The sequence below is a fragment of the Heptranchias perlo genome, unplaced genomic scaffold, assembly GCF_035084215.1.
Source record: "Heptranchias perlo isolate sHepPer1 unplaced genomic scaffold, sHepPer1.hap1 HAP1_SCAFFOLD_60, whole genome shotgun sequence".
Taxonomy (NCBI): Eukaryota; Metazoa; Chordata; class Chondrichthyes; order Hexanchiformes; family Hexanchidae; genus Heptranchias; species Heptranchias perlo.
In genome coordinates this window covers 5,840,047-5,860,929 of record NW_027139623.1, presented here as the reverse complement: position 1 = coordinate 5,860,929, position 20,883 = coordinate 5,840,047, and the positions used below count along the sequence as shown (strand labels likewise).

The window sequence follows — 20,883 nt, the reverse complement described above, 5'->3', positions numbered from 1 at the left end:
CTCGAGGAAAACCGAACGCTCTGCACACGATAAAATTCAATGGAAGCACGCACGCGCCTTTGAAATGGCTCCCATTCCGGGGCTGGAGAGCGGGCCCAGTGATAAGAACAGAGAAAATAGGATCACGAGTCGGCCATTGGGCCCTCCGAGCCTGCTCCGCCGTTATATATGATCATGGCTGATCCTCTTTCTCAATTCCACATTCCCGCTCTCTCTCCATACTCTTTGATGCATTCTGTGTGTGGAAATCTGTCGTTCTTAAATATATTCAGTGACTTGGCCTCCACAGCCTTCTGTGGTCGAGAATTCCACAGGTTCACCACCCTCTGAGTGAAGAAATAGATTATTCCCAGTTTCACAGATCGGGGAGGAGCAGCGGACAGGCGTTCAGACTACACAGAGGTAGGAATAGTCTGGATGTGAGGCGGTTCTTCATTTCCCAGAGAGTACTGAGTCTCTGGAATGCATTGCCGGCTGGTGTGGTGGGTGCTGACTCTCTCTTTGCCTTCTGGATGGATCTGGACCAGTTCTTGACTGAGGCAGAGATCGCATCATATAGAAGGTGAGTGGTTTTACAGTTAACCCACGCATGATCAGTGTGATCCACTGAACTCGATTCGATCGCCTGAGGGAGTCGGGGAGGAATTTCCCAGAATTTCCCCTCCTTATTGGCGCTGGATTTGTTTCTAGTTTGTCGCCGCGCCCAGGAGATTACATGTTTCCGGTGGGTGGGGCGGGTGGTGTCGGTAGGAAGTGTCTGGTCACGATGCTCTAGGCATGTGGGGCAGGATTGATGAACCAACTGGTCTTTTCCTGACCATTATATCCGTTTGTAACTCCAGATCGTCAAGATGTTTTCAGTGAAGTGATCGTTAAACACAAAATCACACCTGGGGCAAGTCCTGCATCCGTCTATAGTGAAATTATCCTCAATGCTGTCTGTGCCTCACCTTACCCTCCTCTCAAGCTCAGGGACTCGAAATATTTTTGCCGGCCTCTACCACAATGTGCCTGAGCATTTCCAGTCCTGTCCAACCGTAAGCAAAGTGACTGATAACGGGAGCGTTCGAAAAATGTGCCCTGAAATCGGGAGGATGGTTACAGCACAGCCAAAGGAGTCTCTCCCCCTCTCCCAGCCTTTCTTCTCACGTGGCAGACCCACCTTGGGTGGTCTCATTAAATGAGAACAATCAGCTCTTCTTTCCCTGGTTAGACTGAATTTTCATTTGGGAATGTTGCTCAGTGGTGGAGCGTATGCTTCTGCATGTATGAGAAAGTGGGTTTAATCCCCAGCATCTCCAGCAACATTTTTCATCAGAAGTCCGCACGGTAAGGCGTATCGCGCTTTCTGAGCGCAGCGAGTTCCAACTTCTGAGGCTCCACAAGCATTAAATTGTCTCGGAGCAGGACTTCATCTCACGGTCCCCTCAGCAGCTCAGCTCACAGCAGCCGCCGACATGACTGGAATGTGTGACGCTGCAATGTCGAGCGAGCAGTCCCAGCTCTTGTTTGACGTTGTGTCATTCATCCATCTCACTTTATGATTCAGAGGTTGGATGTCAGCCTCGTCACTGACTATTGGCAATTGTATTTTTTTATTTCCGCTGACTTTTTTTTTGGAAAGTTCGAAGTAAAGAGGAGGAGAAACCCCGTGAACTGAAGCAGAGGTTGAACATTGTGAGCACGTGGAACGACTGGGCATCGCGTTGTCCGGGAGAGACAGAGCGGAAAGCCCACTTTTTATTCGAAAGTGGAGGGCTTTTTTGCGTGGGGATGTAGCTCAGTGGAAGAGCGCATGCTTTGCATATATGAGGTCCCGGGTTCAATCCCCGGCATCTCCAAACGCTTTATGTTTCGAATTTTGAAAAGACCCTCTTGTCCTCACCTCACCTTCACACACAAGGACAGGAAAGGGTTTCTTCACCTCGAGAAAAACCGAACGCTCTGCACACGATAAAATTCAATGGAAACACGCCCTTCGAGCCTGCTCCGCCATTATATATGATCATGGCTGATCCTCTATCTCAATACCATATTCCCGCTCCCTCCCCAAACCCCTTGATGCCTTCTGTGTGTCGAAATCTCTCTTTCTTAAATATATTCTGTGACTTGGCCTCCACAGCCTTCTGTGATAGAGAATTCCACAGGTTCACCACCCTCTGAGTGAAGAAATAGATTATTTCCAGTTTCACAGATCGGGGAGGAGCAGCGGACAGGTGTTCAGACTACACAGAGGTAGGAATAGTCTGGATGTTAGGCGGTTCTTCCTTTCCCAGAGAGTACTGAGTCAAGGAATGCATTGCCGGCTGGTGTGGTAGGTGCTGACTCTCTCTTTGCCTTCTGGATGGATCTGGACCAGTTCTTGACTGGTGCAGAGATCGCATCACATAGAAGGTGAGTGGTTCTACAGTTAAACTACACATGGTCAGTGTGATCCACTGAACTCGATTCTATCGCCTGAGAGATTCGGGGAGGAATTTCCCAGAATTTCCCCTCCTTCTTGGCGCTGGATTTGTTTCTAGTTTGTCGCCGCTCCCAGGAGATTACATGTTTCCGGTGGGAGGGGCGGGTGGTGTCGGTAGGATGTGTCTGGTCACGATGCTCCAGGCATGTGGGGCAGGATTGATGAACCAACTGGTCTTTTCCTGACCATCATGTCCGTCTGTAGCCCCAGACCGTCAAGGTGTTTTCAGTGAAGTGATCGTTAAACACAAAACCACACCTGGGGCAAGTCCTGCATACGTCTGTAGTGAAATTATCCTCAATGCTGTCTGTGTCTCACCTTACCCTCCTCTGAAGCTCAGGGACTTGAAATATTCTTGCCGGCCTCTGCCACAATGTGTCTGAGGATTTCTAGTCCCGTCCAACCGTAAGCAAAGTGAGTGATAACGGGAGCGTTCGAAAAATGTGCCCTGAAATCGGGAGGATGGTGACAGCACAGTCCAAAGGAGACTCTCCCCCTCTCCCACCCTATTCCTCCCTCTGTGTAGTCTGAACGCCTGTCCGCTGCTCCTCCCCGATCTGTGAAACTGGGAATAATCTATTTTTTTACTCAGATGGTGGTGAAGCTGTGGAATTCTGGCCCACAGAAGGCTGTGGAGGCCAAGTCACTGAATATACTTGAGAAGGCGATAGATGGATTTCCAGACACAGAAGGCATCAAGGGGTATTGAGAGAGAGCGGGAATCTGGGGTATTGAGATCGAGAATCAGCCATGATCATATCCAATGGCGGAACTGGCTCGAAGGGCCGAATGTCCGACTCGTGATCCTATTTTCTCTTATTATTCCTGGGCCCGCTCTCCAGCCCCGGGATGGGAGCCATTTCAAAAGCGCGTGCGTGCTTCCATTGAATTTTATCGTGTGCAGAGCGTTCGGTTTTTCTCGAGGTGAAGAAACCCTTTCCTGTCCTTGTGTGTGAAGGTGAGGTGAGGACAAGAGGCTCTTTTCAAAATTCGAAACATAAAGCGTTTGGAGATGCCGGGGATTGAACCCGGGACCTCATACATGCAAAGCATGCGCTCTTCCACTGAGCTACATCCCCTCAGGAAAAAACGCTTCAACTTTAGAATAAAAAAGTGGGCTTTCCGCTCTGTCTCTCCCGGACGAGAGGCCCAGTCCTCACACGTGCTCCAAATGTTCAACCTCTGCTTCAGTTCACGGGGTATCTGCTCCTCTTTACTTTGAACTTTCCAAAAAAAAAGTCAGCGGAAATAAAAAAAATACAATTGCCAATAGCCAGTGACGAGGTTGACATCCAACCTCTGAATCATAAAGTGAGATGGATGAATGACACAGTGTCAAACAAGAGCTGGGACTGCTCGCTCGACATTGCACTGTCACACATTCCAGTCAGTCGGCGGCGGCGATGAGCTGAGCTGCTGAGGAGACCGTGAGATGAAGTCCTGCTCCGTGGCAATTTAATGCTTGTGGAGCCTCAGAAGTGGAACTCGCTGCGCTCAGAAAGCGCGATTCGCCTTTCCGTGCGTAATTCTGTTGAAACTTTTTTTGGAGATGCTGGGGATTGAACACAGGACCTTGCGCTCCACCACTGAGCGATATCCCCAGATAAAATGCTTTTTTGAACAGGGAAAGAAGAACTGATTGTTCTCATTTTATGAGACCATCCAAGGTGGGTATGCCAGGTGGTAGATTATTTCCAGTTTCAAAGAAGTGGAAGTGTCCGGGGGTATGCTTCTGACAGGCAACATGTCAGAGTCCATGAGGAAAGGCATCATCATCCTCATCTACAAGCGGAAGGGCGAGAGGGAAGAAATCAGAAATTAGGCACCCGTTTCCATGCTAAATGTTGACTACAAGATTCTGTCTGAGGTCCTCCCAACCGGCTCTGCTCTGGAGCTGCTGATCCACCCGGATCAAACCTGTACTGTACCTGGCAGGAAGATGCCTGATAGCCTGGCACGACTCAGTGATACGATCGCCTACGTGCAGGATGCGGGGTGAACACCTGGCTCATCAGCCTGGACCAGCAGAAGGACTTCGACTGAATATCCCACATGTACATGATGGACGTGCTCTTTAAAATGTAGTTTGAGGAGGCAATCTGCGATTGGATCCGACCGCTCTACACGGAAATCTATAGCGCAGTCCTAATCAATGGTTGGGAGTCCGAGAGCTTTCCATTCACATCTGGAGTCAGGCAGGGCTGTTTCTCTCTGTGGTCTTGTTTGTGTGTTGTATCGATCCGTTTGCTGCATCCATCAGGAAGGTCGCAGGCATGGGGGAGGGGGGGGTGGGGTTGGTGACGATCCCAGGCAGTGGAGGCTCTCAGGTTAAAGGTTTCCGCTACATGGACGACGTCACCGTCTTCTGCTCTGATCAGCGGTCGGTTCACAGACTGATGGGCATCTGCGACCGTTTCGAGCTGCCCTCGGGGGCTAGAGTGAACCGAAATAAAAGCGAGGCCATGTTATTTGGCAAGTGGAGGCCAAGTCCTTTGTCCCCTTCACTGTTAGGTTCGACTATATGAAGGTGCTGGGCATGTGGTTCGGGGGGTCCCTGGCCTGCACCATGAAACGGGGAGAGCGGGTCGCCAAGTCCAAACAGAAGCTTGTTATGGAGGTGGGGCTCTCCTTCTCCATAACCGGCAGGGACCTGGTGATAAGGTGTGAGGTACTCGCAGTTTTGCTCCACGTGGCCAGGGTCTGGCCCATACCCCGCTGATCCGCCGTCACAGTCACCCGAGCTATCTTGCACTTTGTCTCGAGGTCCAAGGCAGAACTTGTCCGCAGGGACACCACGTCCAAGACCCCTGACAAAGGGGGGAAGACTGTCCCCAAAACTACTCTGATGCTGATTGCCACCTTTGTGTGTGGCTGCCTGGGGATATGTGTAGAGCCCCAGTACGCAAACACCAAGTGTCACTACGTGCTGAGTTTTTACCTGTCCCCCACACTGAGAAGGCTGGGTCTGGCCACGCTGGCCGAGCAGACGCAAGACGTCTCGGCCAACTGAACCGTAATCCCCCAACCCCACCTGTCCCAGGTGGAGAGGACCCTGACGACCACAAGGCCGCCAGACAGTGGGAGTCCTGCAGGTAAAGGAGAGGGCGGATCTGATCCAGCAGTTCCCACACCAGACCGTCGATGCCATTTGGCAGAATGACTCATTGCCAGAACTGACCAACCGGCGCCAGGATGTAGCCTGGATGATGGTGAGAAGGGCCCTGCCACTGCGGTCCTTCCAAAACTCACGCAATCTCAGAACCACCGCGAGCTGCCCTCGAGACTGCAGCAAGGAGGAGACCATCGTCCATCTCCTGGTGGGCTGACCCTTGGTGCAGAAGATGTGGAGACAGATGTATTTTTATCTGTCCGGGTTCATCCCCAACACCTCAGTAACACAGGACATTGTGCTCTCTGGGCAGTTCCCCAGGACGCACACCAAGACAGAAATCAACTGCTTCTGGAAAACCATCAAGTCGGTGAAGTTGGCCCTTTGGTCCGCCCGAAACCTGCTGGTCTTCCAGCTGAAGGAGCTGTCCATGATCGAGTGTTGCCGACTGGCACACTCCAAGTTCCAGGAGTACGTGCTGAGGGATGTAATGAAATGAGGTGCGGCCGACATAAATGCTCTATGGGGAAAGGCCACTGTATAAGGCCATTTCACATTGTATTGTACAGCATGCATTAGAAGATATGTTCTGTGATTTGAATTATAATAATGAGGTCATTGTGTGAACGATCTGTATTGTTTTGAACGGTAATTGTGATTTACATTGAAATGTGTATATCCTTAAATTTTAAGAAATAAAGTATATTTTGAAATTTTAATAAAATCTTCGGGCACAAATACACAAATCACGAAAAGTAGCGACGCAGGTGAAAAAAAGGCAAATCAAGCATTGGGTTTCAAATCTAGAGAAATAGAATTGATAAGCAAAGAAGTTACGTTAAACCTGTATGAAGCCTTGGTTAGGCCACACTTGGAGTATTGTGCACAGTCTGGTCGCCATATTATAGGAAGGATATAAAGGCATTGGAGATGGTGCAAAAAAGATTCACAAGGATGATACCATAACTGAGAGGTTATCCTTATCAGGAAAGGCTGAACAGGATGGATCTCTTTTCCGTAGAAAAGAGAACACTGAGGGGTGACCTGACAGAGGTCTTTAAGATAATGATAGGTTTTGGGAGGGTAGATGTAGAGAAAATGTTTCCACTTGTGAGGGAGACCAAAATTAGAGGTCATAAATATTAGATAGTCACTAATAAATCCAGGAATTCAGGTTAAACGTCTTTCCCTAAAGAGTGGTTAGAATGTGGAACGCGCTACCACAGGGAGTAGTTGAGGCAAATAACGTAGATGCATTGAAAGGGAAGCTAGATGAGGAGAAGAGGGAGAAAGAAATATGGTGTCCTGATAGGGATAGATGAAGTAGGGAGGGAGGAGGCTCGTGTGGAGCCTAAAAGCTGGCATAAACCAGTTGGGCCGAATGGCCTGTTTCTGTGCTGTGGTTTCGATGTAACTCAATGTACTATTTTGAGGGCGGCGGAAGAGAAGTCGGACCTGGGGATGCATATTCACAAATCTTTGAAAGTGGCAGGGCAAGTTGATAAGGTGGTTAAGCAAGCGTATGGGATACACGGGTTTTTACATAGGGGCATTGAATACACAAATAGGGAAGTCATGTTAAACCTTCACAAAAAGACTGGTTAGGCCTCAGCTGGAGTATTGTGTGCAACACTGGGCATCACACTTTAAGAAGGATGTCAAGGCATTGGAGAGGGTACAGAGGAGACTTACCTGGGTGATGCCAGGGATGAGTGACTTCAGTTATGTGGAGGGATTGGAGAAGCTGGGATTGTCCTCCTTAGATCAGAGAAGGCTCAGGGGAGACCATTAGTGGTGTTCAAAATAATGAGGGTTTTTTATAGAGCAAATAGTGGAAACTGCATACTCTGGCAACTGGATTGGTAACTAGAGGTCATAGGTTTAAAATAATTGCCAAAACAACTAGAGGGGAAATGTGGAGCATAGTTTTTACACAGAGGGTTGTGAAGCACTTCGTGTCAGAGACTCAAAATTCATACTTTAACTGGGAAACTGCAGGAACAGAGTGAAACGGGTCTGCTTGTGTCCCTGGATTCAATGCACAATGTGGAGAAATCTGTAAAATTTATAATTGAATCGGCAGGAGTGAACATGATCAATACAATTATATGAAAACTGTAAATGAAGCCGCTCATTGTTGTTGGACCAGTCCATTCTGAGCACAGATTTTAACGTTATTCCTGAGAGAGGTCTCATTAAGACAAGGTTCTGAACTTTGAGATGTTTGTGATGTATCCACGTCATCATTTACAAGGAGGCAAAGCCGCTGAAGAAATGTGTTTGTTCAAATGACTGTAACTAATAGCAATGATCAGGGGTATAGCCGTGTCAGTGGAGATTTACCCCCTGTATAAATCAGGGATCGCTGTAATGAATCCACACAGAGTGCCTGCCGGAGCTGCGGTTTCCAGGCCAACGGAAATCATTGCTTCTCACAGAAATGGGATATTCAGTAATGTATCTGATAGAATGTATTTATTATCCTGTTCTTGCAGCCGTTGGAGTTCCAGGTAAGCCATTATATCAGCTGTTCATGGTCTAAATCGATATTAACTCTGCTGCTGTATTTGGCACTATTTTTCTCCCATCGTGTATTACACAGTGGACTGTTCTGTTCTATCAGTTGATCGATTGTCCTAAGTCTCTGCTATTGTTGTCTTATAGCAGCTGCATTGTATGCGTTATGATCTTGTATATCCAACCTTGGCATTGTTACTGGATTATTCCCTGTACTGATTGTATTGGAATCAGGTGTCTGGGCTAAGAGCTGCTCTCAGACCATCAGGAGCTGTGAACAGTTTCATGTTGTGGAACTAACCTGTCCTGGAATATTTTTTCATCAATGTGTTTTCAGTGATTGATAATGAGACAGCTCACGGTCACGGTGTCACAAGGAGGCGGCGCAATGTCCTCCCTCCCCGATAACATGGTTCAGTTTAACGGGGATTTTAATGTATTATTGGTTATCACTGTTATGGAAGATTATTTCATTGTGTGTGTATCTGACGCCGCTTCAGATGTTTGACTACTGAACTGCGTTTGCTGCTGATTCTTTCACATCTCGTTCTCTGATTCGCTGTGGATGAATTCAATGTAAAATGCAATATTTTGACAATTGTAAACAATTTTACAACACCATGTTTACATTTACCTGAGGAAGGAGGAAGTCTCCGAAAGCTTGTGAATTTAAAATAAAATTGCTGGACTATAACTTGGTGTTGTAAAATTGTTTACAATTGTCAACCCCAGTCCATCACCGGCATCTCCACATCAGCAATATTTTGAGGTTACGTTTTGTCAGTTTGCACTGTTTCTGTTGAGATCATGAGCCGTTCTCTTTATCGATAGATTGGAAGCAGCAGCGGTGATGTTGGTGTTTTGTTAATTGAATCAATGCCGCCATCTAACGCTGTACTTTGTAATTGCAGGAGAAGGAATTTCAATTATTGTGAGGTGTGTCTGGGAGAGGCATTCAATTCTGTTTATTCCATGGATTGTAGATGAAGTGAACAGCGTAGGTGAACAGCTGGAGAGTTGGATGATTTGTGGAAACATTAAAATATTCACAGAGGCTTCACTATTTCATAAACTGGCACTAAGAATAGGATCATTGGAACAAGGGGCTGGTGAGGAGAAAGCAGGCGCAGGATGTTAGGATTTAGTCGGATCTGAAAAGGGGCATTGAGAAAGAGAGTAGAGAGAGTGCGGAGAGATAGAGAGGAGCGATCGAGAATGAAACTGAGAAGGAAAACGAGGGATAGGGGGAGAAGGAACGATAGAAAAAGAGAGACAGAGAGAGAGATACACACACAGAGAACGAGAGAGGGGGGAGAGACAGAGCAGCAGCGGTGTGAATAATCCATTGGAATGAACTGCTAAAACTTCCTGTATAATTATGAAGAGGAAATGTGACTTGAAGGTGTTATTAGGATGTTGTCAGATTGTGAGAGTTTTATTGTACTCTCTCCGGGTGTGTTTATCACTATCAGATCCTCAGTCTGTTTATGTGAATGTTCCTTTTACTTGTTCACTGATTGAATAAATAAACATAATTGAAATGTATTTAAAGAATAAAATCAGTGATTCCTTGATCGCATTGAATTATGGGGATATTGCATTCTAGAAGCTATGTGTCAGCTTTATTCAATGAAGAACGAGGAGAATTCAATGATTGTATTTTAATGTAATTTTAATTGAATTTGCAAAGAAAATTTATTGAACACATTATGGAAACAACCAGCAGTTTATTGACACCAATAACCACAGAAATTAATGGTTGAATTCATGAATTGGATTGTGTGAGTTGAACCTATAGATTAGATTTCCTCTAACACTCTGCTGCAGTCTCTCCCTGTGAATCCCAGCCTCTCCTCCTAAGGCATCGAATCCTCCGTCTCCTCATCCGTTCCTTCAGTTCATTCGCTTTCACAAACTATCTGCTACTGATTCCCCTCCAGCTCATACATGCCCTTTTCCTTGGTCTCCCTCCCAATCTCACTCGCTCGCTCGGCCTCCAGTTGCCTCTTCTAATCCAATCCGAAGCCTCCAACTCACCGCCACGGATCATGGTCTTTCCCGTTTTGTGCCGGCCCCTGTCGACTCTCTCCACCCACAGCAACAAACCAGCAGGACCCGCCTCTGTCCCCTCACCTTGCCGGCCCTCGCTCACTTTCCCGTCCATCTGGAGCCCAAATCCGGATTTAACCCGTTGGATTCCCGGTGTTTAAATCCCTCCTTCCTTCCCCACTGGCACTGCCCCCTCACTCGGCCCTTCCAGTGGATCTGGTGCTCACTTTACTCACTTTCTGTATCAATTTCCCAATTCATTATTGATCATTGTGTTTAAAAGCATTTCTGTGCCCGAAAGCGCTGCCAAGGTCAGTGAATCAGTTTCAACCGTTTGATGCAGCAACAAAGCTGGAAATTTTACCCCAGATCCTCTCAACTGGTGCTTTGACTCCAGGTCTGATCAGTAATTTCTCTCCTTCCTTTTCTCTCTCTTACAGTTAACTTGGTGGCGATTGTGATTCTGTCCCGAGGAAAGTGCGGACTCTCCAAATGTATCACTCGCTACCTGGTGGGAATGGCGGCGGCCGATCTCCTGGTCGTTATCACTGATGTCATAATGTGGCGCATTGTTGAGATTTATTTCCCAGTTTCATTCTTGACCATTACCCCCGTGTGCCGTCTCATCGCCATCCTGATCTATGCAACCACAGCGGCCTCTGTCTGGTTTACAGTGATTTTCACCTTTGATCGATTTGTGGCCATTTGTTGTCAGAAGCTGAAAACAAAATATTGCACCGAGAAAACGGCGGCTGTTGTTATCGGGGTGGTGAGTGCGCTGAGCTGTTTACTAAACATTCCCTGGTACTTTGTATTTGTCCAGGAATATATAATGGACAATGTACCCCGGGGTTGTGTCTTGAAACCGACATTTTTTACTTCACCCGCATGGGCAGCGTTTGACTTGATTAATCTCGTGTTAATGCCGTGTCTCCCATTCATTCTGATTTTACTGTTCAATGTTCTCACCGCCAGGCACATTTTAGCGGCCAGTAGAGTCCGCAGGGGACTCCGGGGCCGCAGCAATGGAGAGAATCACAAGGATCCAGAGATGGAGAACCGAAGGAAATCCATCATTTTACTCTTCAGTATATCAGGCAGTTTTATATTGTTATTGAGCACAGTCGTTTTTTATATTATCTCTCTGCGTGTAACAAACGCCCAGTACTATCCGGTCAGTGACATTGAATCAGCCGGATTCATGCTTCAACTTCTCAGTTCCTGCACCAACACGTGTATTTATGCTGTGACCCAGACTAAATTCAGAGAGGAGCTGACTAACGGGATGAAATACCCACTGAATCTAATTGTTAGATTAGTTAAATCATAGAAATACCTGAAGACTTTTCATCCGAAATTAACTAAAAAGTCGTCTATTGGAGTAGATTTTCACGTTTGGCGGTGGCATAAGACGGACGTAACGGATCGGGCGCCCGTTATTCACCGCGCCTGATTTTACTATCCATTGACATCAATGAGTTCACTAAAATAACTGATATCAATCCAATACTTTAAATACATTTGGAAATACCAGACAGGAATTATATTTTAGCCGACAAATGCGGTGTTGTGAAATGATACAAGATGTGATTCTAACATGAAATGGTTTGCTGTTATTAGTCTGGAAATAATATGATTTCAATATTCAATGCTTGATCCTGAAATGAATAAAATCAAATCCTCATCCGGACCGTTATCAACTGGTAAAATATTAATGTAATTTCAAACTCCAGTGGGGAGTTCCGGAGATCGTTTCCTCTCTGAGCTGCTGTGAAGCAAAGTTTACTCACTGCAGGGAGTTTAATGGGACATGAGGCTGGGCCTGGTTACACAGATCTATAAGGAAACCTCCTGATATCTTTCTGAGACGAACAGGGGTCGCGATATTTCTCATGGCCATAGCAGGCCAAGGGAAAGCTCACCTTCTCCTCCTCGCACAGCAAAATATAAGTTAAAAATAAACTTCTCAGTGTTCTGGATCACTCAATGCCCATCGATAGGGCGGCTCCTCCTCCCATTTGTAACTGACATTAAATGGTGTCACCTGTACGTCATAATACTCTGATTTACATATTACACGTGGTCTGACCGGAAACAGGTGGGTGTTGCTCCGGCCGCTCTTCTCAGGACCCGACCCACGATGGTGGAGGCAGGAACTCCAACGTTAAAGGGGCGGTAAGTGACCTGACACCATTTACTAGCCTCTGACACGCCATTTCCGCCAGGCGGGGATACATAAAATGGGCCACACCAAGAAGCTCGACACCATCCAAGATAAAGCAGCCCGCTTGATTGGCACCCCATCCACCACCCTAAACATTCACTCCCTTCACCACCGGCGCACTGTGGCTGCAGTGTGGACCATCCACAGGATGCACTGCAGCAACTCGCCAAGGCTTCTTCGACAGCACCTCCCAAACCCGCGACCTCTACCACCTAGAAGGACAAGGGCAGCAGGCGCATGGGAACAACACCACCTGCACGTTCCCCTCCAAGTCACACACCATCCCGACTTGGAAATATATCGCCGTTCCTTCATTGTCGCTGGGTCAAAATCCTGGAACTCCCTTCCTTACAGCACTGTGGGAGAACCGTCACCACACGGACTGCAGCGGTTCAAGAAGGCGGCTCACCACCACCTTCTCAAGGGCAATTAGGGATGGGCAATAAATGCCGGCCTTGCCAGCGACGCCCACATCCCGTGAACGAATAATAAAAAAAAACACCTTTCCTGACCTACGCCCTAGTATTAATCTTGGAAGCCCACAAGCTGGTCCATTGTCTCAAACTGCACCGGTTCACAACACGTGGAGGGAAAATTTCACCATCGCTGGGGGCTGAACTGGTGGAGCGGATCACCCGCCCCTCATAGAACAGGCCCGACATTACCCCCTACGTCTCTGATCCCAAAGTTCGACAGGTGTGTGAAGCACATCACACACTGTTTGCCAAACACTGAAATGAATGTGAGCGAATCGATCCATGTATTCAGGTAAAAGGTGATAACCACCCCCCCCCCCTCCGCCCCTCCTTAGAGACAGGATCCCTATACCGTGGAGTCGAAGTAGGGGTTCACCCCCAACAGCTCGGTAACACAGGATGCAGTGCTCTGCGGGCAGTTCCCTTGGACGCACCTCCAGATAGATATGAACTGCTGCTGGAAGTCCATCAACTCGGTGAAGGAGGCCCGCTGGTCTTCCGAAAACCAGCTGGTCTTCCAGGTGAAGGAGCTGTTCACGATCGAAGGCCCAGGAGTCGGTGCTGTGGGAAGCACTGAAGTAAGGTGCGGCCTGCCCAAAGGCTCTATGGGGAAAGACCACCTTGTAAGGCCATTTTACCTTGTATTGTTCAGCACGTATTTGAAAATATGTTCTACGTTTTCAATTGTAATAACGGAATCGTAGCGTGTACGATATCCATACTATTGTTTTGAATTGCAATTGTGATATTTACATTGAACTGTGTGTATCCATAAATCTTGAAATATTTTTTAAAAGTTTCAGTCTCACCGTGTGTGCTGTTATTGGACAGTGAACAGTGGAAACACAGCCGGACAGTAAAGATGTGGGGAGTTATAAAAAGAACATCTATTGCAGGACCAGGTGAGAAATAGGATTAATTTCTTAGTGATGTGAAACTAGGGGCTGCAGAGGAGCAAAAGGATTTGGGTGTCCAGGTGCACCAATCACGAAAAGCTACTGCACATGTCCAAAATTTAAAGGTCCCAATTTCTAGTCTGTCATATCCCAAGGTACTGCTGTCAGGTATTTCGCCAACTCTCTGGAATTTGCTGATATAATCAGGCCCCACTGCCTCGCTCGCTGGTTCATTCCATCCATCCAGCGCCCTCTGCATTAAAAAGTTACATTCAATCATTCTGCTCATCCTCTGCCCCAGGGAGAGAAGACGAAGAGTGGCGGGAGGACCCAGACCATCAGCCTAATGTGAGTTTGGACGTTTCTGTTTTTAATTCAGGTTGTTTTATTTGCAATTATTTCCCTTTTTTGTACCTTTATATTTTAATTTCATTATTGCAGATTTTGCATTTTTAAACAAATTCTCCAAACCCTTTGCGCAGACTCCGGGCCCTTTGATTGACAGCTCTCACCACCTCCACCCCCATCCCCCACGACCCCGGGCTGACTCCTCCCATCACGTTACACGCATCACGCAGTAGCGTCACTCGCCTTAGCGCGCTGATGTCAAGACGCGGTCCTTGCGCCGCGTTGCCTTAGCAACAGGCCGGCGCCGGGAGGATGATGATGGCGGCCGAGGCAGGCGGGCGGACGCTTCAGTGGGCGGGGGCGGGGCCGACAGAGGGAGGGCCCGCACCCGGGAGTGGCCTGAGAGGGGTGGCGGGCGGAGTTACTCGGGGCCTCCTGCGGGCCCCGTGAATCTGAACTCTGGCAGCGCCCGGTGTCGAGCTGGGCTCGGGGGGGAGTCACTCTCCCGCCTCCCCGTCAAACGGGCCGTGGGTCGGAGCCCAAAAGTGAGCGAGAATCAAACAGCACAGAGAGAGGCCGCTCGGCCCATCGCGCCTGTGCCCGCCCTGTGAAAGAGGCCGCTCGGCCCATCGTGCCTGTGCCGGCTCTGTGAAAGAGGCCGCTCGGCCCATCGTGCCTGTGCCGGCCCTGTGAAAGAGGCCGCTCGGCCCATCGCGCCTGTGCCGGCCCTGTGAAAGAGCGATTCCATTAGTCCCACTCCCCCCTGCTCTTTCCCCACAGTCCCGCAAATTCCCCCCCTTCAAGGATTGACCCGATTCCCTTTTGAAAGTTATTATTGAATCTGCTCCCACCGCCCTTTCAGGCAGTGAATTCCAGATCAGAACAACTCGCTGCCTAAAAACATTCTCCTCATCTCCCTCTGGCTCTTTTCCCAATTCCCTTCAATCTGTGTCCTCTGGTTACCGACCCTCCCGCCAGTGGCAACAGTTTCTCCCCATCGACTCCATCAAAACCCCTCCTCATTTTCAACCCCTCTATTAAATCTCCCCTGAACCGTCTCTGCTCCAAGGAGAACAATCCCAGCTTCTCCAGTCTCTCCCGGGAACTGAAGTCTCTCATCCCCGGGACCATTCTGGTAAATCTCCCCTGAACCTTCTCTGCTCCAAAGAGAGTAATCCCAGCTTCTCTATTCTCTCCTCATAATTATTATTATTTATTAAGTGGGTTGTGCTGGGTATCTGGAAGCTGTAATTCGGTGAGTAGAAAGCAGTGGGAGGATAAGTCTGCAGATTGATTTTGGGAGATGGTGAAGACGGTGATCGTGGATTCAGACAAGGGAGGGAGGTGGTCTTTGAGACCGTCCGTGCTCTGTTGTAAGATCTCACTGTGTGTGTCTTGTTCCAGCCGTTCCCATTTGTACCTGTGACCTGACTGGCGGAGTCTGCGAACTCGACTGCTGCTGTGACCCTGACTGTTCCTCCGCGGACATCAATGTCTTCTCCACCTGTCTGCCGGGCAGTGAACCCTAAGTTTCTGTTCGTGTGTTACTACATTGGCACCCGGTCCGGCAAAGCCTCGATTTTAAGACACTCGTTCTCGTTTTCAAATCCCTCCATGGTCCACGCCCGCTCCCTATCTCTGTAACCTCCTCCAACCGATTTATTCTCCACCGACAACCCCATGTCACTCCAACCTATCATGGATTCTACCCAACCCATTTATCTTCGCTCACAGCCCATGTATACTCTACGCACGATCATTGCTGGGACACTCAGGTCTGTTATACACACAGTCGGTGCTGGGACACTCAGTTCTGTTATACATACAGTCAGTGATGGGACACTCAGTCCTGTTATACACACAGACAGTGCTGGGACACTCAGTCCTTTTTATACACATTGTCAGAGCTGGGACACTCAGTCCTGTTATACACATGGTCAGTGCTGGGAAACTCAGTCCTGTTATACACATTGTCAGTGCTGGGACACTCAGTCCTGTTATACACACAATCAGTGCTGGGACATTCAGTCCTGTTATACACACGGTCAATGCTGGGACACTCAGTCCTGTTATACACATTGTCAGTGCTGGGACACTCAGTCCTGTTATACACACAATCAGTGCTGGGACATTCAGTCCTGTTATACACACAGTCAGTGCTGGGACACTCAGTCCTGTTGAACACACAGTCAATACTGGGACACTCAGTCCTGTTGCACACACAGTCAGTGCTGGAACACCCAATCCTGTTATACATACAGTCAGTGCTGGGTGAGTCACTCCTGTTATACACACAGTCAGTGCTGGGACATATTGGATATATTGGCCTTGGAGGGAGGACAGTGCAGATTCACCAGAATGAGACTGAAGCTTTAAGGGTTCAATTAATGAGGACCGGTTGTACAAACTGGGTTTGCATTCCCTTGAGTTTCAACGGTTGGGGGGTGATCTGATCCAGATATTTAAAATTATAAAGGGATTCGATAGGCTCCCCCCCTCTCCCACCACTTTCTTCTCAACGCCCCCATTCTCATTGCTCTGAGTGCTGAGGCCTGGTTTCTTCCGTTCACCCACAATTACATCAGGTCTGCAAACTTCATGTTCAATTGTCTGGTTGGAGCAGAAAAGGAGATGAATTGAAGCCCAAAAAAAAACCTTATGTGGCCTCATAAAATGAAGGAGATCAGCTCTTCGTTGGAATGTGCTCCCATCTGGGGATGTAGCTCAGTGGTAGAGCGCGTGCTTTGCATGTATGAGGTCCTGGGTTCAATCCCCAGCATCTCCAAAGCTATTTTTTCACCAGAATTACCCACAGAAAGGCGAATCTTGATTTTGGTGTGCTGCGAATTCAAATCTCTGAGGCTCCACAATCATTAAATTGCCCCTGACCAGGATTTCATCTCACGGTCTGCTCAGTTCACAGCAGCCGCCGACTGATCACAATGTGTGACGGTGCAATGTCCAGCGAGCAGTTCGAAGAACGGCGACCTGAAACAGAAATAATGGTCCGCACAGCCCGAGGAGACTCTCCCGCTCTCCCAGACTTTCTTCGCAACGCTCCCTTTCTCATTTCTCTGAGTGGCGAGACCTGGTTTCTTCTGTTCAACTGCATCTGTGTCAGGTCGGCAAACCTCAAGGAAAGTTGTCTCCTATGATTAAAAAAGGAGATGCTTTTCAGCCCAGTCAATCCTCGGGTGGACTTCGGAAAGTGAGGCACTCAGTCCTTTCACACTTGGTGAGAGATCGTGGTTATCTGGTGATGTAGCTCAGTGATAGACCGCACGCTTTGCGTGTATGGGGTCTCAAGTTCCCCAACAACTTTATGTTTTGAATTCCGGTCAGTCGGCGGCTGTTATGAGCTGAGCTGCTGAGGGGACCGTGAGATGAAGTCCTGCTTCTGGACAATTGAATGTTTGTCTCAAAAGTTGGAACTCGCTTCCCTCTGAAAGCACAATTCGTCTTTCTGTGGGACATTCTGGTAAAAATAAATGGTGGAGGTGTTAGATATTAAACCCAGAGATTTATACACGCAAAGCAGGCGCTATACCACTGAGCTACAACCCCAAATCCAATCGACCTATAGCCAAGGGTATAAGGACTGAGTCCTTACTGTCTTAACGCCACCCAATGATTTACTGGGCTTAAAATCATCTCCTCTTGTGCTCCAAGCGGACAACAGCCACGTCGTCCCGTAGCGGACGGTTGGACGGGACTAGAAATTCTCAGGCACATTGTAGCAGAGGCCACGAGAATATTTCGAGCCCTTGAACTTCAGAGGAGAATAACGTGAGGAGCAGAGACATTGAGTCTCGTTTCTCTAAAGACAGACACAGGACATGCCCCAGGTATGGGTTTGTGCGAAGATCGTTTCCTTGAAAGCAACATGACGAGCTGGGGATGTAGACGAACATACGAAAATGATGCGCTGTAAAAGACCAGCTGGTCCATCAAACCTGCTCCTCACTCGGGATTGCTGGAGCATCATTACTGACACTTACTTTCCATTCCCCCGCCCGCAGCCATGGAATCTCCTGGGAGAGACAAAGATCCTGAGAAAAATCCAGGGCCTTTAAGGGATAGAGTACACTGGAAAATTCCTCCCTGACCCCCTCAAGTGATCGAAACCAGTCCAGGAGATCACATGGAATGTACGTACGTTGAATGTAAATCCTCTTACCTTTTATATGTTGTGACCTCTGACCCAGCCAAAAACCGGTCCAGCTCCCTGGAGAAGGAAGACAGAGAGTCAGCACGCACCGCACCAGCCAGCAACGCATTACAGAGGCGCACGACTCACTGGGAAAAGATGAACCGCCTAAAATCCAGCCTATTCCTACCTCTGTGTACTCAAAACACTTGTCCCAGGTCCTCCCCAATCTGTCAAAGTGGAATAATCTCTCACTGGGCCCGCAATCCAGCCCTGGGTTCGGAACCATTGATACGGTGCGTGCGCTCTTCCATTGAATGCTATCCTGTGCCGAGCATTAGGTTTTTCTCGAGGTAACGAAAGTCTTGCCTGGCCTTGTGTTTAAAGGTGAGGTGAGCATCAGAGGATCTTTTCACAACTGTAGCCAAAATTCGAAACATAAACAGTGAGCAAGATAGTAGCAGACTTCAGTAGCACAGAGGCAGACTGACAAAATGGGCAGACACATGGCAGTTGCAATTTAATGCGGAAAAGAGTGAATTCATGCACTTTTGGAGGAACCACGTGCAGAGGCAGTAGCATCTAAATGGTACTATTTTGAGTGGGTGGAAGAGCAGAGGGACCTGGGGGTGTATATTCACCAATCTTTGAAGGTGACAGTGCAAGTTGATAAATGGTACTATTTTCAGTGGATCCAAGAGCAGAGGGGCCTGGGTGTGCATATTTACAAATCGTTGAATGTGACAGGGCCAGTTGATTAGGCGGTTAAGAAAGTGAATGGGACACTTGGCTTTCTAAATAGTGGCATTGAATACAAACACAAGGAAGTCACGCTGAACTGGTTAGGCCTCAGCTTGAGTGTTGTGTACAATTCTGGACAGTACACTTTATGAAAGATGTCAAGACCTTGGAAAAGGTACAGAGGAGCTTGATCAGGATGATGCCAGGGAAGAATGACTTCAGTTACGTGGAGAGGTTGGAGAATCTGGGTTTGTTCTCCTTGGAGCAAAGAAGCTTAAGGGGAGACCTAATAGAGGTATTCAAAATAATGAGGGGTTTGGGCAGCCAAAAAGGGAGAAACTGTTTCCACCGGCAAGTGGGTCAGTAACCAAAGGTCAGAGATTTAAAATAATTGGCAAAAGAACTGGAGGGGAAATGAGGAGAAATGTTTTCCCATCCTCGCTGGTAAAAACAAGCTGCTGGAACTTTTCACTCTCTCTCCTTTCCCTCTCTCTCTTTCCCATGGTTCAAACAAACTGATGCTGCAGCATCTGAAGTTTACGACAGTTTCCCACAGAGTTTCAATTCCTAGCTCGGCAGCTGTCTTAACTTTAACCTCGCCGCTTACCTCAGCGCAAGTACATCGTCTCAGTTAGACTTCTAAACAATCTGAAGCAATAATAAAACCTTTCGAACTTGCTCAATCTTCTCAGAATGCAGTCTTGAACACTCAAGTCTAACAGTTCTGTGTTCAATTCTGTGTTGAACCAAACTCTGCTCCTTTAGCAAGTGAAAGATCCATATTTAAAAGTCCAAAGTCCTTCACGGGGTAACCATATATTTAATCAAGTGTTTATTATGAGCCTGAGCTCCTATCAGGCTTCCATGTGGGGGAACACCTGGGCAACAGTGACGACACTATTATAAGTTTTCAATTGGCTGTTAGAAGCAAAGTCACTGAAAATTTACAACTCATAGATATAACTACCTGCATTTAAACAGCGCATTTAACCCCCCACAGATAAATAGACCAATCCGAATTACTGAGGTATAATCAGACAAATATGGAACTCCAGCTGAAGAAGGAGATGTTAGGCGCCATGAGAAAATCATAACACAAGAGATGGCTTTCATGGAAGGTCTGAAAGAAGGAAAGGACTTGCCTTTATACAGCGCCTTTCAAGACCACAGGACGTCCTAAAATGCTTTACAGTCAATGAAGTGCATTTTGAAGTGTCGTCACTGTGTAATGTGGGGAACGGGCCAGCAAATTTGCACACAGCAAGCTCATACAAACTGCAATGAGATAAATTACAAGAAAATCGGTTTCAGTTATATTAGTTGAGGGATAAATATTGCCCAGGTCAATGGGGAGAACTCCTGTGTTTATTCTTGAATATTGCCGTGTGATCTTTTATATCTACCTGAGAGGGCAGATAGGCCGTTTCACGTGTCTTACGTAAGTCGATATGTCCGACAGTGCAGTGCTGCCTCAGTACTGCACTGCAGTGTCAGCTTGGATTATGTGTTCAAGTCTCTGGAGTGGGACTAAAACTCACAACTTTCCAACTGAGAAGTGAGACCGCTACCCACTGAGCCACGTCTGATACCTGAAAGGGGTAGAGGGAGATGGAGGGGCAGAGGGAGGGCATTCTGGAGCGTGGATATGGATGAAGGCACGGCTCTCAAAAGTAGGGCAAATGGACTGTGGATGCACAAGCGCTAGAGGTGGGGGAATGGAATATTTGGCAGGGGCTGCAGGGCTGGAGGAGTTTACAGAGATAGGGAGGGGTGAGGCCCGAGTGGATTTAAGTGTAAGGAACAATAAAAATAAACTACAGGCTTTGGAGACTGGAAACCAATGCAGTTCAGTGAAGTTTGGATGATTTGTGAGGGACTCACCAATCAAAAAGAGAGGGGTGGAGATTGAATC

General features: G+C 47.7%; 1 protein-coding gene and 3 non-coding genes across 4 annotated transcripts in view; 2 read left to right on the top strand and 2 right to left on the bottom strand.

Moving 5' to 3' along the window:
* LOC137316839 (zinc finger protein 229-like) overlaps positions 1 to 20,883 on the bottom strand; it is a 330,353-nt gene that overhangs the window by 194,318 nt on the left and 115,152 nt on the right. The gene's annotated exons all lie outside the window — the stretch shown is intronic.
* On the top strand, positions 1,770 to 1,841 carry trnaa-ugc (transfer RNA alanine (anticodon UGC)). The gene has a single exon. It is a non-coding gene; the product is annotated as a tRNA-Ala (tRNA).
* trnaa-ugc (transfer RNA alanine (anticodon UGC)) lies at positions 3,472 to 3,543 on the bottom strand. The gene has a single exon. It is a non-coding gene; the product is annotated as a tRNA-Ala (tRNA).
* trnaa-ugc (transfer RNA alanine (anticodon UGC)) lies at positions 16,797 to 16,868 on the top strand. Its single transcript has one exon. It is a non-coding gene; the product is annotated as a tRNA-Ala (tRNA).